General features: G+C 43.0%; 1 non-coding gene across 1 annotated transcript; it reads left to right on the top strand.

Moving 5' to 3' along the window:
* Window positions 1-613: 613 nt before the first annotated feature.
* LOC131019234 (small nucleolar RNA R71) lies at window positions 614-719 on the top strand. The gene has a single exon (XR_009100154.1). It is a non-coding gene; the product is annotated as a small nucleolar RNA R71 (small nucleolar RNA).
* Window positions 720-17,843: the final 17,124 nt, after the last annotated feature.

Raw genomic sequence — 17,843 nt, 5'->3', positions numbered from 1 at the left:
CTTCTGAAGCTGTTGGGGGGCATTCTGGTATTGCTGCAGCTGCTGAAAATTCCCTTGTTGCATAGGGAACTGTTGATACTGCTGATACTGCGGGGGCTGCTGCTGCTGATAAGCTGGATTGTAGTTCTGCTGCTGAGCTCTCCAACCCGAATTGGAGCTTTGTTGCCCTTGATTAAAGATAGGCCTCTGTTCAAATTGAGGCCGTCCCGGATAGCTCTGGGCAGCATAGACCTCTGCTTCTCCTTCAGGTGTGAATCCCCCCATGCGATGGCACGCGTTGGTTCCATGACCAAAATCGCCACATATTCCACATCCTTCTGCTGGTGGCGCGTGAACTGGTAGGGCTTCTGCCTGGTTCATCTTGAGGTGCTGAACTTGCCTCATCAATTCTGCTACTTGCTTCTGAAGCTCATTGTTGGGAGCTACTGAATTGGCTTCAACCCTCCTTCCTCTAACTGATTTCTGTTGAGAACTCGCTGCAAGTGTGTTGAAAATCTCCTTGAGCTCATCAGCTGTCTTCCGGGCAATGTTGCCCCCTGCTGTACTGTCCACCATAAACTGTGCCGTCTGAATCAATCCGTCATAGAAGAACTGCATCAACATGACGGGTGCTAACTGGTGCTGTGGGCACTGGCGGAGGAGCTCTTGGAATCTCTCCCAAGCCTCGTGGAAGGGCTCGTCAGCTCCTTGCATGAAGTTCATTATCTGGCTCCTAATCTCCTGTGTCTTGTGGCTAGGATAGTACTTGAGCATGAACTTCTCACATGCCTCTCCCCATGTGGTGATGGAGTTCGGCGGCAGGGACAGTAACCACGTCCTAGCTCGGTCCTTGAGTGCATAAGGTAAGCACTTGAGTCTCAACTGATCCTCGGTGAGTCCCGACAGTGGGAAAGTTTGCACTTGAGAGCAGAAATCACGGATGAACTGCAAGGCGTCCTCACTGGGTATCCCATGAAAGAGCGGCAGCAAGTTTGAGTCGTTGGGCTTCAGATTATAATTCCGGACCGCCGTGGGAAATACTATTGCAGACGTGCTAGTGTTCCCGATAACAGGCCTGGAAAAATCCCCCATATACTGTACGTTCTGCTCTGCCATGTTTTCTTGGTCAGGATTAGGCCGAGCTTCTTCTTCTTCTTCAGAATGCACAGATAGTGTCTCCTCAAGGGCTTCCAGGGTGGGATTGGAAGCAATTCTCTCTTCACGGTCTCCCTCTCGAGACTGTGATTCCACAAGGGTTCTCGAACTGGACTCGGACTCCTCCTCCAGGCTTGAAAGAACCTCACGAGGTCGATGAATGTTGTCGTAGTAAGGTGCAAGCTTTCTCTTCAAGCTTCTGCGTCCTTGCATACACAACACGAACAAACAAATCAAACGCACCGGAGGGAAAAAATAACCGAGTCAAAAGAAAGAAGCAAAATAAACACGAAAAACAAATGCAACACAATCAAATGCCTAAAGCCTTCCCCGGCAACGGCGCCAAAATTTGACTCATCCAAAAACACCTAACGGATGGACTCGAATTTATACGAGGTCGTCCTAGGGTGGTAAGGTGACTCAAGTCGTCTCTCAAGGAAGACTTAGCAGGGCTTCGATCGTGCTACTCACAAGAAACAGAAAAGAAAACCTAAACACTCTAATCAGATAGCTGGGTCTGACACGCTTCTCTTTAAATCTAGGCGAAATTGAATAAAGCTTGTAAAATTATCTAATGCAGAATCAACAGAAAGCATATAAATCTATCTAGGCGAAAAATAGGAAGCAGATTAAGAACGCAGGGAACCAATAAACCTAGGGTTCTAACTAGCAATCTAGAAAGCATTAGATAAATCAACAATCATAACAACGATTATCTAAGCAAGATAAGAGAATAAACATTTAAGCAATTGAATACTAAGCATCAATAATCTAGGCAATGGAAATAAACTAACATTCAATCATAAAGAAAACAATAATCAAGTTCTTACAGCTAGTATGATCCAATCTTCAATCTACTGTATGAAAGCAAACATAATCTTCAATCCCAAGTCTAAAGATGTTTGTAGATGTTTAAACTACTCTAAAACTAAGGGGAAAACCAAGGAAAATCGCCTGGAGGCTGCTGGGGTCGAGAGTTATGAATGAAACCCTAAAAATCGGATTTTAAAGGTGAAATCCGTAACTGCCGGAACTGCACAGGGGCGGCGGCCGCCGTGAGGCGGCGGCGCCGTGGACGGCGGCCGCCGTGGGACGGCGGCGCCGTCCCCCCCTTTCGGCATTTCCTTGAAAACATGGGACTTGGGCTGGTTTATGACTGGCGGCGCCCGCCGTGAGACGGCGGCGCCGTGGACGGCGGCCGCCGTGGGGCGGCGCCGCCGTGTGGCCCCTTCGCTGATCTTCTCCACGCAATGCACGGCCCGCGCCGTGGGGCTGCGGCCGCCGTCTCTACGGCGGCCGCCGCCTGGCGGCGGCGGCCGTGAGCCTGACTCCAAAACACGCTCGAAACAATCCCAAAACGCCCGGCATCTCGCGAATCCTGCACGCGACAATAGCACACCCAAAAGGTCATCGAGCACGTGAAAAATAGAGCATAAAGGTACGAAACAAGCTCGAATGCGCAGCAGGAAAACTCACAAAATCATCACAAAATAGGGCTAAACATCCCTCTCCAGTCTTGGGCTTCTCTAGAAACTATCCATCAACTGTGACGAGGCATAAAGCCATGGTTATCAAACGAGAAAAGTAATCTTTGCGCCGTAGCATGTCTATGACTGGTCGGCTGACAAGCCGGAAATGGTTGTGTCCAGGAGGCATGTGTCACTCAAAGTGCAGAGTTGGGGACCTCGGGAGAGAAGGTTGGTGAGGGTCATACTTGGTGAGTAACGGGTATGACTACCATCTAAGGAGAAGTGAAGCACTGCCTTGTGACCGGGGAATGTGTGACCTTCGGACCAAGTGACCACAATGGGATCAACCATCCTAAATGTGAAGTATAATCCCTTGAAACGCCCCAATGTCTTTGGGCCACGCCTTGGGTTTATATGGATCATGGACGGATTATCAGTATGCCTATGATCGAAACGAATGTTAACAACAATTATGACCTAACCGAATAACCTCACCCCTTTGTTATTATTGATCTTGTTAATTTCTTGTGCAGAGTATACAGATTGAGACCTGTGACACCTTAGTTTGTCGTTGGAGAACAGAGTGGTTCCTCACTCCCTGCGGGATTCGACCCTACACTTTCCACTAAGACTGAGTTCTTATTGTGGGACGTAGGAGCGTGTATTGTCTGTACTGGGCATACACAAGTATTTTGCCCACACCGCACGACGGGTGTGTGTCATAGATCAAATGTTCCATCTCCATGGAGCTATAGACGAGCAAAGGAGGCCCCCAACCAGATCACCCTACTGAGAAGACTGGAAAGCAGATTTCAGTCAAAGATCGGGGAATGAACATCAGGAATCAAGAAGAATCTTCCTCACAAATCCAGGGGGAAGAAAGGCCACATCAGTCAGAAACTGACATCAGTTCGGTTTCAGAAGGAACAACATCCATGGAGACCAAATAATGCTGAGTCCAGTCGAGCCAAGCGACATCCACGACAACAAGCAACTGGACGTCAGTCAAGTCTCCATAAATCTGCAAAGACTCAAGTATCTCAAGGAAGATACTTCGCCGAGCAAAGAAGACCTCAACCACTCATCAGACATAATTGCTACAAGAGTGAGGCCTTCAAAGGAATTTCTCAACAGAAGAATGCTCGTGTGCCAACTGAAGCGCCAACAACGTCAATCAGACAATCAACAAAGCGCAAAAGATCAGCCAGACCAATTCTGAAGCAGATATGGGTTCCAAAGGGAACTCGAGCTAACATCGAAGGACCCAAAGCTTGATTGGGTGCCTGAAGCTACTCTTCCTTGCAGGTCAATGTCAGGAAACACAAAAAGAAGGAAGAGGTGAAAGCTTCAATCAGAACGTGGTATCTGGATAATGGCTGCTCGAAGCACATGACGGGCTACAAAGAATATCTGTCTCAGTATGTTGAGAAAGCTGGATCCAAAGTTGCATTCGGAGACAACTCAATCGGAGAAACAAAAGGCTACAGTGTGCTCAACATGGGTAACGCCAGTATCAGTAATGTTAGCTTTGTTTCTGGTCTTAAACATAATTTGTTGTCTGTGAGTCAATTTTGTGACAGCGGTTTCACAGTGAAAATCAAGAAAGATGAATTCAATGTTAGAAACAATCAAAACAAGGTGGTTCTGAAAGGATTCAGACAAAGGAGTCTCTACGTCGTTTCTTGGGAAGACAGCCCTCCAGAAACATGCCTCATCAGCAAGAGCAGCTCGGAGCTTAACTGGTTGTGGCACGAGAGACTCAACCATCTCAACTTCAAGACGATCAACAAACTTGCTAAACATCAACTGGTAGAAGGTCTTCCTTCTATTGTGTTCCAGAAGAAGCAAGAATGTGAAGCATGCCAAAGAGGAAAGCAGACGCGGATGTCATTCAAGTCAAAGTCGGGACACTCCTCTGAAAGAATTCTGCATCTACTTCACATGGATCTGTTTGGCCCGATCACTCCAAGAAGCTACAACGGTAGGAAGTACACCTTAGTAGTTGTGGATGATTATTCACGATATACTTGGGTCATCTTTCTCTTCAAGAAGAAAGAAACGCTGGAGGAACTGCCAAAGCTGCTGAGAAGACTGAGCGTTGAAAAGGAAGTCAACATCATCAGCATCAGATCAGATCGTGGGACTGAGTTCCTCAATACTGTCATTCGTGAGTATTGTGATGGACAAGGAATCAGCCATCAAACTTCTGCAGCAAGAACTCCACAGCAGAATGGAGTTGCAGAAAGAAGAAACCGGTCTTTGAAGGAAGCAGCAAGGACGATGCTAGCCGAATCAAAACTCCCCTTGAAGTTTTGGGCCGAAGCAGTCAACAATGCATGCTACACGCAGAATCGCTCCTTCCTCACTCAGAGACATGGAAGAACTCCATACGAGCTATGGAAGAACAGAAAGCCTTCGATTGCCTACTTTCATGCTTTCGGTTCTAAGTGTTTCATCCACAACAATGAAAAGAAGAGGTTAAACACCTTCGATAGTAAGGCTGATCCAGGTGTCTTCCTTGGATACTCTGGAACAGAACATTCAAGCAAAGCCTATCGAGTGTTTAATTCTCAAACTCTTTGCGTTGAAGAAACACCTCATGTGATCTTTGATGAGTCTACAAATGATTTCAGGGAATAAGAAGCTGAAAAGTGTGTCCAGAACATTGAAGGTTCCAAAGCTGAAATCCACAACACCGAGCCCTCTACTATCTTGGTGTGGGGACCAGGCAAAGATGAAGATACTGAGATGCTTCAGTATCAAAAGATCAGCCAAAGGTCTGAAGTTCAGACAGGAGCCAATGCAGATGGCATCAGTCAAGGGGGAACTCCAGTTGATGAAGATCGAGTTGAACGTGCAGAAGCAGCTCCAGCTCAACTCTCCCCTGCTCCAGAAGGTGCTCAACACCTCAGAACCATTCTGACCGAAGAAGCCCCACCATCTCCAGAAGAAATCAAGAAGTATCGAAGATGGTTTGAACTCCACTCAAAGGAGAACATCATTGGAGAACCATCAGATGGCGTCAAGACTCGGAGATCAATGTTCAACCTCGTCTTCGACATCAATCAGAACTGCATCAACGAAGATAAGAATTTCAGCTGTTTCTTATCATCTACAGAGCCCAAGGATATTGAAGAAGCTCTGAAGTCTACTCATTGGGTCATCGCAATGCTAGAAAAACTCAATGAATTCAACCGGAATTCAGTTTGGGAGCTTGTGGATCGACTAGACGATGCAAAGGTGATTGGCTTGAAATGGATTTTCAAGAACAAGGAAGACGAAGAAGGAAACGTTGTGAGAAACAAAGTAAGGCTTGTAGCTAAAGGATACAGTCAAGAAGAAGGAATCGACTACGATGAGACATTCGCTCCAGTTGCCAGATTGGAAGCAGTCAGACTCTTCTTAGCCTTCGCAGCTCACAAAGGTTTCAAGGTACACCAAATGGATTTCAAGTGTGCATTTCTCAATGGAGTGCTCACAGATGAAGTCTATGTGGAACAACCTCCAGGGTTTGAGGTTGCTGGACCAGAAAAGGTGTACAAACTGAACAAAGCGCTCTATGGCTTGAAGCAAGCACCAAGAGCGTGGTATGATACTCTCTCGGAGTATCTTGTTGAACAAGGTTTCAAGAAAGGATCTGTGGATAGAACTCTGTTCACTCTCAAAGAAGGAGAAGATCTCTTGCGTGTTCAGATTTATGTCGATGACATAATCTTCGGATCCAAATCCGAACGCATGTGCAAGAAGTTTGCTGACATCATGACCAACAAGTTTCAAATGTCCATGATGGGAGAAATGAATTTCTTTCTCGGATTGCAAGTCAAGCAGACCAACGAAGGAATACTGATCAGTCAGTCCAAGTATGCCAAGGAACTGATAGCCAAGTTCGGTATTCAGCACATGAAATCAGTCAAGATCCCAATGAACACAAACTGGAAAGTTGATCCAGGTTCAGAAGGAAAATCTGTCTCTTCGACGAAGTACAGAGAAATCATTGGATCTTTGCTGTATTTGACTGCGAGCAGACCAGACATCGCATTTGCAGTCGGGGTATGTGCAGGATATCATCAGATCCAAAGGAAGCTCATTTGGATGCAGCAAAGCGGATACTAAGATATCTCAAAGGCACACCCAATCTAAGATTGTGGTATCCAGCAGACGACGACATCAAGCTCACCGGGTATTCAGACTCAGACTTCGGTGGATGCAAGCTTGATCGCAAATCAACCTCCGGAACATGCCAATTCCTAGGCAACAAGCTCATCTCTTGGTTTTCAAAGAAGCAGACTTTAGTCGCCACCTCTACAACTGAAGCTGAATATGTTGCTGCCGGAAGCTGCTACTCACAAATCCTGTGGTTAGTCCACAATTAAAGGACCATGAGATCGACGAAAAGGAAGTTCCTATCTATTGCGACAGCTCCAGTGCTATTGCAATCTCCCAGAATCCAGTTCATCACACCAGAGTTAAGCATATTGCTATTCGACATCACTTCATCCGTGATCATGTCGAAAAGAAGAATATCTCTGTGGAATGGATTCCCACTACAATTCAGAGAGCGGACCTGCTGACCAAGGCTCTTCCAGAAGAGAGGTTCATTGATCTATGTGGAAAGATCGGCCTCATCAACCCTGAAGAGTGATGCTGTGTTTGAAGACTTTCTCAAACAGTCATGCTGACTGGTGGTCAACCAACTGCTGATTCTACAACGTGGAAAGCAACGAAGTCTGAACGCTCATCTGAAGAAGAAGTCAACCTGATGAATCAACCAGGATCAAGTGGTATCAACTGACTACAATGTTCAGTTGATCAGTAAGTATTTTAAAAATCAGTTATTTCAGTTAAGAGTTTTGAGCTTGAGTTCAAAATCTTTCTCTAACTGATCAGTTTCTTTCAAAAACTTTAACTGATTGTTGGAAAATGGAATATCCGAGAAGGACAAGAGTTTTTAAAAGGGAAAATCTGTTTTGATTGAACCTGTCCTGATCTTTTACCAAAAATCTTTCCAACATTTTTGCCTCTGTGATAAAATTTCTTGAGACGCTCATTGACATGACAGAATGCAATGATGTCTCTCAACTTTTTGAAGTCTCAGTCCCTCGCAGTGACGGCGGACGTGAATTTTTTCTTCAAATACATTTTAGGCACAGTTTTCGAAAAACCTTTTCATCTTCTTACATGGTTCACATCTTGCCTATTTATACCAAGTTGTCTTCACGATTTTTCTGCATCAACTAACAACTCTCCACGGCCTTCACTGTGAAATTTTTTTTCAATCTTTCCAAAGTTGCAGAGAAAATTTGTTCCGACTAAAGGAGAAATCTATGACTGCAAAGTCATGGAGTGGAAGAATGACGCTCACATACCTGGTCTTCACTGGACCCTTCCACTGGATCTCAACGTCTCTCCGACGTCAAAGTTTGCTCTACCCTCACTTGTATCCAGAGAAGCGAGTGTCTTCCATTCTCATGCCTGGCGCCAAGAAGCTTCACAACTTCTGGAGGAGATCTTCCTTATTGCATATATTGCGCTTCTCCCTGGCTTGCAACGAACAACGAGACCTCTCTCGTTGTTGGCCGGCATCTTTAGCCGCACCAGGTCTATTCTTCAAAGACCCAGTGCCGGCGAATCGACGGTGTTAGTCTTCTCAGCTGCCACCGCTTCGATTCTTCCTTCTCACGCCCATCTTTCTCTCTTTCTTTCTTTCCAATTCACCAACCTGTTCTTCTCCTCATAAGGCAGCCCTCGTCTCTTTCCAAGGCAGCCTTCTTCTATCTTTCGTATTCTACGTTTTCTTGCCCTCTTCCACTTCTCCGTCTCTCTCATCTCCCCACCTCATCACTGGCGTTCTCCTCTTCTGCATATCTGGACTCACCCTGTTCTCGAATCTTCTCACAAGCTTCTGAGACTAGGAGTTGGGTACCGTCTGATCATAGCCTCCATCATCAGCTCTCTTTTTGATGTTGCCAAAAAGGGGGAAAAGTCAGAGATGGAGTCAGTGAGCAACCTTCCATTTACGTTAACGTTGCTCATGTCCTCTATTTCTTGACTGTAGATGGAACAGCAAAGGATCACCAGAAGTTGTAAGGATGACGTTCCAGTAAAGACCTCAAATCAACGGAACACAAGTGAGAGTGGAACAAGCTTAGGAACATGAAGACACGAAGACAGAAGATGAAGATCAAGAAGTTCAAGGCGCAGCCAAGCAGACTGCTGGAGTCCATGGGTTTCCCATGATGTTTTTGTTTTTCTTTTTACTCCAATGTAAGTCTTGCTCTGTACCTCAACTGATGACTTATCAGTCTTTTATTAATGAAAAGAACTTCTTTATTGATCTCAACCTGAAGACAATGACTCTTTGTCCAGGCTCTGATTATGTTTTTCTGTCTTCTCCTTGTTCTGTTTTAGAACTGTTTCGTTCTTAACTCTAAGTACATGTTTTTAGGTTCTATTGTTAAGGGGGAACTGTTTTCACCCCAGGTTTAGAACTTGTACTGAGAGTTCAGTCTTTTTGTTGTCTAGAACTGCTGTGTGGTTTTGGCATCATCAAAAAGGGGGAAATTATTGGGAACCTTGTGGAATATCCTGATCCTTGTTTTGATGATACCAAAATTCATAGGACTTTATTGTAATAGACTAGAATTATTTTGAACTCAAATGTTAGAGTTCGTTTCTAGTTTAGCTTGCGGTGTCGAAGACTGAAGACTGAAGACTGAATAACGAATGACTGAAGCCTAAAGACTGCAGATACCAACTGAAGTATCAGTTGAAGAATCAGTTGAAGACTGATTACTTAATGCGCGCAATGGACTGATACTAAAGTCAAGTATCAGTTGAATATTCCTCCTCGGACTGATCTTTCAATGTTCAGAGGAAGCCACGTACGCACAAGTACAGCCGCATTAAATGCAGAGATCTCAAGATCTTATCTCTTCTCTCTGCATTCCTATCTGGTGGTTACTTTTCAGAGATGTCACATCTCCTGTCCATCAAAGAGAGCCGTTTCCACTCAGACAATGAACCTCGAAGATTGAAGCCTCAGCCCAAATTCGAATTGCTCTCCAACGGAAGAAATCTTGAGGACAATTTACGCCAACGGATCTATTCAAGAGTTCTCCTACAAATAGCGCTCGAAGATCACTTCAACCTTCACCGATTCAACGACATAAGCTGAAGCTCTGCCGAAATAGCTACTCAGCCTTAAGCTCAAACTCCCTAAAGCTTGAATCGAAGAAGAGAATTCCAAAGCCAAAATCAGTCACTGCTGATTACATGCATTCTCTTAGACCTTAGGCAAAACTCTGTTCACCCAGAAGTTGAAGGTCAAACTTGCTTCAAAGAACTTGTTCTTTGTAAGTATAGTTGGCACTCGTTCAAACCTCCCCCATAAGAGTGTTCTGAGTGATTCGGAGGTCAGAAGGGTTTTCTGTCTCTGAGAGTCTTAGCATGGGTTGTGTTAAGCAAGAGAAATCTGACGCGAGTGAAGCGTGGGTACTGAAGAAGGGTTTTCTTCAGTGTACGGTTGTGTGCACCCGGCAAGACACGGTTTGGTTTGCAGTGCACCTGTTAAGCACTTGCGGAGTGGATTGTTGGTCTGATCAACCAACCGTGGATGTAGGAAAGGGTTTTTTCGAACCACGTAAAAGTCTCTGTGTTGTTTACAGCTTTCAGTTTTACATTCCTACTTGTGTTATTTCAATTGATAAACTGAATACTAATTAACGGCAAAGAGCAACCTAATAACCAACAACGTGCTCCACCGAGGCTATTACGAAACTAAGTTTAATTTCCGCTGCGTATGATATCAGTCTGACTGATCTATCCTCTGATAGTCAGAAAGAGTGACATCATCTCTGTTTTAGCAAACACGACTGAAGCCCTTACTTGCATCAGTTAAGTTCCAGCAACTTAACTGATAACTCTTTACTGAAGAGCTTTCAGTATCAGTCGTCAACCCTGTTTGGTCAAAACTGATTTCAGTAAAACAGGCGTCTTTGTTTGCATGTAAAGTTTCGTTTTGATCTCTGACTGAGATCCCTCTGATTGAGGATTGTTCAAAAATAGCCTATAGGTGTATCCCCCCCCATACACCTATTCGAGACCCTCAGGACCTAACATAACCTTATTAGCATTAGTTAGTTGTGTGATGCAGGAATAACTGTGAAGTTTGACAAACATCTCTGTGAAGTATTTGATGACTCAAATGGTCGTGTAATGATGGGAAAAAGGTCCTCTGATAACTGCTACAAATCTCAGGAAGACAACATATGCAACGTTGCCAAACTTGATGATGTTGAGTTATGGCATCAACGACTTGGGCATGTCAATTTCAAGAATCTGCAGAGACTTATTGCTCATGATGTTGTTCGTGGTCTTCCAAAGTTAGTCATCAAAGAGGATGTTGTTTGTCATGAAGGATTATTAAACTGAATTAATGCTCCGTTTGCCCGATGATCGTTTCTTGGTTATTATTAATTTATCATAAAACGATTAATCCTAACATGCTCCTATGTAATTAACAGCTGCACATAGATGTTAGAAATACTTACTTGTGAAGCGGATGCAGAGATCGTTGATGATCGTGTCGAAAGACTTCAGTTCTGATCTTCTCGACTGTATCCCGCTCAACTTTCACCGTTGGATGGACAACGAGCTGTGAAAGTTCCCGAGCTAGAAATCTCTACACGTTTTCCTGCGCTCCACACAGCTCTCAAAACCCTAATTTTATTAGTGTATTTTTCCTGAGAGCTGATAGCTGTATTTATAAAAATACGGAAGAATAGAGGAGGCGCTAGTTTCTGTGTGTAGGCGATTTCTAGCCCTACATGGGCTAGGAGACAGTGGGCCAGTCCAGGGACCAGATACAAGGAATAAAGATGGGCCTCAAATAAATTAATTTATCTATGGTCAGCCCAGACCATAATTAATTTATAAATATCAGTTCATTCCACTAGAGAACCGATATTGACTTACCCTTTTATTGCCGGCATTTGAGTCGGGGCTTGTATTTAGACTTATTAAATCCTCGTATTTAAAATATCCGACATCCATTAATTAATTAGAGCTCTGACAGCCTTAATTAATTAATTTCTTATAATCCTTAAGCAGTACCACTCAAACCTTATTATTGCACCTGAACTTAATCAACCTGCAGGGTTTAACACAATAAACATTATTGAGCTCCTTAAGGGGATGTCATTATCCTATACCGGATACGAGTACCAATACAGATAATCAAATATCATATATTAACCGCTATCACCCAAGATACAGAGTACTCAAGTTACTATATAACTCTCGCTCATAGTAAGTCAAAGTGATAGGCGTATCAACATATATATCTGACATCTTATTAGTATTAAGATCTTATAAGTCACCGAGATCTCTTAATTCTTCACTTAAGTCAGATAGAAGAATATATCTCACTGTGGTCCTATCAATACGTATTACGTACCAGTATAGATAAGTAGTCAAGATAAACTACTTCCATCTATACCGCAACCTAAATCAATAACTTGTCCTAGAGTTATTTCGGTTGTGATCATATTATATCTCTTAAGGTTAATCCAATTATATGGTCTTCTGTGATCTACAACACACCATATAATCTACTTATATAGAGATAAAGAACATACATATGCAATCATTAACCCAATCAGATAGAAGATTAAAACAGGAATCATTGTATACAAGCATAAAACGTTCTTGCTTTCAGTATACAAATCCAACAATCTCCCACTTATACTAAAGCAAAACTTTTAGTATACAATGTGTCTAAATATTAGCTATTACAATATCCACTTCACTCATTACTTCTTCTCCCACTTATACTGAAAGTTTTTCTCTAAGTGGGTGGCATCAACCGCAGCCCCATCCCTCGAGCATGTTTCTCGTAGGCCTTTTGCGGTAAGCTCTTCGTGAAAGGATCAGCTAAGTTCTCCAAAGTATCAATTTTCTCAACTAGCACATCTCCTCTGCTTACGATTTCTCGTATGATGTGGTACTTTCTCTCTATGTGTTTGGTCGCCTTGTAGCTCCTGGGTTCCTTAGAATTTTCCACTGCACACGAGTTATCACAATAAATTATGATACTCTTAGGCAAATTAGGTACCACTCCTAGATCCAAGAGGTAGTTCTGGAACCATACAGCCTCTTTAGCAGCTTCGGAAGTAGCTACATACTCGGCTTCCATGGTAGAGTCTGCAATGCTTTTTTGCTTTGCACTCCGCCATGATACGGCTCCACCTCCCAAGGTAAACACATAGCCAGAGGTAGATCTCTTCTCATCCCGGTCAGCCTGGAAATCTGAATCGGTGTAACCCAAAGGAATTAGGCTGTCTGACTGGTAAACTAGCCTATAATCTCGAGTCCTTTTCAGGTACTTGAGAATGTGCTTTACCGTAGTCCAGTGTCCTGGTCCAGGGTTCGACTGATATCTAGCAACCATGTCAACGACATAGCAAATATCAGGTCTCGTGCAAAGCATTGCATACATGAGGCTACCTACAGCGGAAGCATATGGTACCTTCCTCATTTCCTCAACCTCACTAGGTGCCTTAGGACACATGTCCTTAGACAGAGGAATGTCATGTCTGAAAGGTAGCAAGCCTTTTTTGGCAGTTTGCATGATAAAACGAGCAATCACAGTATCAATGTAGGACGCTTGAGATAAGCTCAACATCCTTTTCTGGCGATCACGAACAACCTTGATCCCCAGGATGTACGCTGCATCTCCTAAGTCCTTCATTTGAAACTGTTCGGATAACCACCTCTTTATGTCCGATAATAGCTCGACATTGTTGCCAATGAGGAGGATATCATCTACATAAAGTGCAAGGAAAACCACGTCACCATCGGCATCTAAACGGTACACGCAACTTTTATTTTCACAACGAGTAAATCCATAGGACTTAATGACCTCGTCAAAATGCTTGTTCCATGACCTCGAAGCTTGCTTAAGTCCATAAATGGACTTCTTCAGCTTTCAAACAAGATGCTCTTTGCCCTTCTTCGCAAAACCTTCGGGTTGCTGCATATAGATGTCCCTTCCTTCTTCAAGGAAACCGTTTAAAAAAGCGGTTTTGACATCTATTTTCCAAACCTCAAGGTTCATGTGAGCTGCTATGGCAAGGAGTATTCGGATAGACTTAAGCATGACAACCGGCGAAAAAGTCTCATCATAATCTATACCCTGTTCCTGGGTATAACCTTTCGCCACCAGTCTAGCTTTAAAAGCTGCGACTTCGCCATCCGAATCTCGCTTTCTCTTGTATACCCACCTACTTCCTATAGCTAAGAAGCCATCTGGTAGTTCAGTTTTTTCGTATACATCCATAGCAGTCATGGATTCTATTTCAGAAACTATGGCATCGTACCAAGAATCTGCATCTACATCTTTCATCGCTTGTCTAAAGTTATCAGGGTCGATATCCTTTTGTTCATCAACAGGGAGAAGATCCGAAGATTCTCCCAAGAACATAAATCGATCGGGCTGAACGATAACCCTCCCACTACGACGAAGCGGTGGTGGTACAGCTGTGACAATGGTTTGTGCAGTGTCCTGTGGTGCATTCACTTGCACACTTGGCTGGGGTGATGGAATCGCCTGTCCATTGCCTTCGATTTCTTGAAGGACAATCTCGGACCTTGACTTGTGCTCATTTATATAATCCTGTTCCAAGAATCGTGAGTTGGTGCTAACAACCACTTTCTGATCCTTAGGATTATAAAAATAAGCACCTTTCGTTTCTTTAGGATATCCTATAAACAACATTAATTCGCATCTAGGCTCCAATTTTTTCGCTTCCTTATCTAGCACGTATGCAGGACAACCCCATACCTTTATATGGTTTAAACTGGGCTGACGCCCTGACCATAACTCGATAGGAGTTTTAGGAATCGATTTGGACGGTACCCTATTTAGCAAATAAACCGCTGTTTCCAAGGCATATCCCCAAAACGAAATAGGCAATGATGCATAACTCATCATTGATCGTACCATTTCCATAAGAGTTCTGTTTCTTCTCTCTGCTACACCATTCTGTTGGGGAGTACCTGGTGCAGTCAATTGGGATGTAATCCCACATTCTGACAAGTATTGCAAGAACTCGTTTCCGAGGTATTCGCCACCGCGATCAGACCGCAATGACTTGATAGATTTACCCCTTCTCTTCTCCACTTCTGCCTTGAATTCTTTGAATTTCTCAAAGCATTCAGACTTGCGTTGAAGTAGGTAAATATACCCATATCTTGAGTAATCGTCAATGAAAGTGACAAAATACTCATACCCTCCACAAGCCTTTGTGGACATCGGTCCACACAAGTCAGAGTGAATCAATTCTAACACATGCGAGGCCCTATTCCCCTTGGCCTTAAAAGGCCTTGCCGTCATCTTTCCTTCTATACAGGATTCGCAGGTTCTAAATGGAACAGCTTGAAAGTCTTTCAAGACTCCATTTGAAACGAGCCTTTGGATCCTATTTAGATTGATGTGGCCTAACCTTAGGTGCCACGCATGCGTATATTGTTCATGAGAATAATACTTCATCTTATTCGGATTAGGATAGATTTGTGATGTAGATGCAACATGGACAGAATTTTTAATTGGACATGTAATAGTATAGAGAGAATTGTTCAAAATTCCGGAATAAATAATCTTGTTATTTTTCATGATAGAGACATCTCTATCAAAAGTAACAGAAAATCCATCCATAAACAATTTTGAAACAGAAATAATGTTCCGCCGAAATTTCGGCACATATAAAACATCTCTCAAAACTAAAATGTCATCACCAAAACATAAAGATAACTCTCCAATAGCAACAGCTGCGACCTTCGACGCATTGCCCATGGAGATGGTGATCTCATCACTTCCCAGCTCCCTTGTCGGCTTGAAGCCCTGCAAGGTGTAACAAACATGATCAGTTGCCCCCGTATCCACTACCCATGAATGAGTAGAAAACGAAGCTAAACATATCTCAGTTACTAGAACTTGTGACGTACCTTGTCCCTTTGCCTTGAGCACTGGACAATCTTTCTTTCAATGCCCAGTCTTGCCGCACTTGAAGCACTTTCCCTTTCCCGTTGGCTTCTTCACGCCGCCGGTAGGGCCATTCACTTTGGCTTTGCCACTCCCACTAGCTTCGTTGTCATTCTTGCCCTTTGGACCTTTCCACTTCTTTTTCCCGCCTTTCGACGAAGAAGTAGATCCCTTGGCAGCGACAAGAATCTCTCCCTTTCCGCGAGCCCATGACTCTCTCTGCCGTAACTAGAGCATTTAACAACTCATTAAAAGTATAGTTAGCCTTGCTCATAACGACGTTGAGACAAAAATTCTCATAGGATTTAGGGAGAGTGTTAAGGATGATATCGACTTTGGCTTCGCCTTCGATACCCCCTCCTAGCAGATCAAGCCTGTCAAACAAATTTATCATATGCATGACATGATCGTGCACAGAACTGCCCTCGCTCATACCACATGCTAAGATTTCTCTCATTATGTTAAAGCGGGCAGATCTTTCGGACTCCCCATAAACCTCAGAGAGATTTAACATGATGCCAGCCGCGTCATCCATGACCTGATGCTGGAGTTGCAAAGTTTGTGACATAGTCATCATAATATAGCACTTGGCCATATTATTCGATTTATGCCACCTCTTATGCGTCTCACGTTCCGCATCAGTCGACTCATCAGTTAGGGCTGCAGGACGTGGAGTGGTAAGCACAAAACTGTGCTCATCAGCGTCAAGAATATACATTATGTGGCGTTTCCATTCAGTATAATTAGGACCGGTGAGAGGATTGTTGGCGAGAATAGAGATTATCGGAGACATAGACATATCTGAATGTAAACAAAATAAACATGTAAGAACATGAGCGCATATAGTTCGTAACAATAATATTGTAACCTTTTGATAAAACAATATTAATGAAACCTCCAACGGCTCAAAGAATTCCATGTGCAAGCCACGTGGGGTGGACAGTTACACACGAACTCCTTAACCAGACTATTCACCTAGTCATTTAATTTCCATGTCAACTTAACCTTTTGACAAAAGAAATTAATAGTTGGCACCTTGACTAGACCATATCATCATCAAGAAGGGACTCCGTGGGGGAGTTGTACATTGTACTTGATATGATATCTAAGCAATGACCACATTTTAACCTTGAAAATTAAATTCTCGAAATTGACATACTCACTCGGACCATGCCGCTTTCAATTTAATTTTCTTGGTTATCTTATTTAATTCCATTCTCCAAAGTACTTGTGAAAATTACACAAGTAAGCCACGTGGGGTGGACTATTACTGCATAACTCCCACTACTTTAATGGATTAAATATTTTTTATAGAAACCTCTTCTGACAAACTTATGAGAAACAAATACGAAGTAAGCCACGTGGGGTGGACCGTTACTCATATTGCTAAACACTTTGTCTAGAGACCGCATGTGGAGGTCTACATAATTTTAAGAATAAAATTAATTAGAAATAACCACAATTTAACTTTGAAATTAAAGTCTCGAATTTTGACATACTCACTCAGACCATGCCGCATTCAATTTAATTTCTTAGTTATCTTATTTAAATCCATCATCTAAAGTACTCGTGAAAAATTATACGAGTAAGCCACGTGGGGTGGACCGTTACTGCATAACTCCCACTACTTTAATGGATTTAAATATTTTTATAGAAACCTCATCTGACAAACTTATGAAAGAACAAACATGAAGTAAGCCACGTGGGGTGGACCGTTACTCATATTGCTAATCACTTTGTCTAGAGACCGCTTGTGGAAATCTAAATAATTTTTAATCATCCATAAAATTATTAAGCTTAGTCTTTTTTCTTTCAAAAGGTTTGTACATGCTCAAGCACATAATCCTAATCATGCTTTTCTAGAACACAACATGTAAAACATGCTTACAGAATTCTAAAAGTATGCTTAAGAAAATGATAAACCTACTATCATGCTTGTCTAAGCGCAGTTAATAAAGCATATTAACAAGCAGAGACGAACAAAAGCAGGTAAAGAGCATAAGGGATAAACACCACGACATGCAAAGAACAGAATAAAAGAATTAAATTCTTCGTGACCCATTCGTGGAATCCCAAAAACTAATCTATTACATTTAAAATAGAAAAGAAAGCCCAAAAACTAAACTTGGCCCGAACACTTTAGGCCCGTCGTTGGAATTAGGGTTTGGGCCCCCTAGGGTTTGAGACACGCAGCTAGGGTT

The sequence above is a fragment of the Salvia miltiorrhiza genome, chromosome 3, assembly GCF_028751815.1.
Source record: "Salvia miltiorrhiza cultivar Shanhuang (shh) chromosome 3, IMPLAD_Smil_shh, whole genome shotgun sequence".
Classification (NCBI taxonomy): Eukaryota; Viridiplantae; Streptophyta; class Magnoliopsida; order Lamiales; family Lamiaceae; genus Salvia; species Salvia miltiorrhiza.
This window is presented reverse-complemented; position numbering and strand designations above follow the sequence as displayed.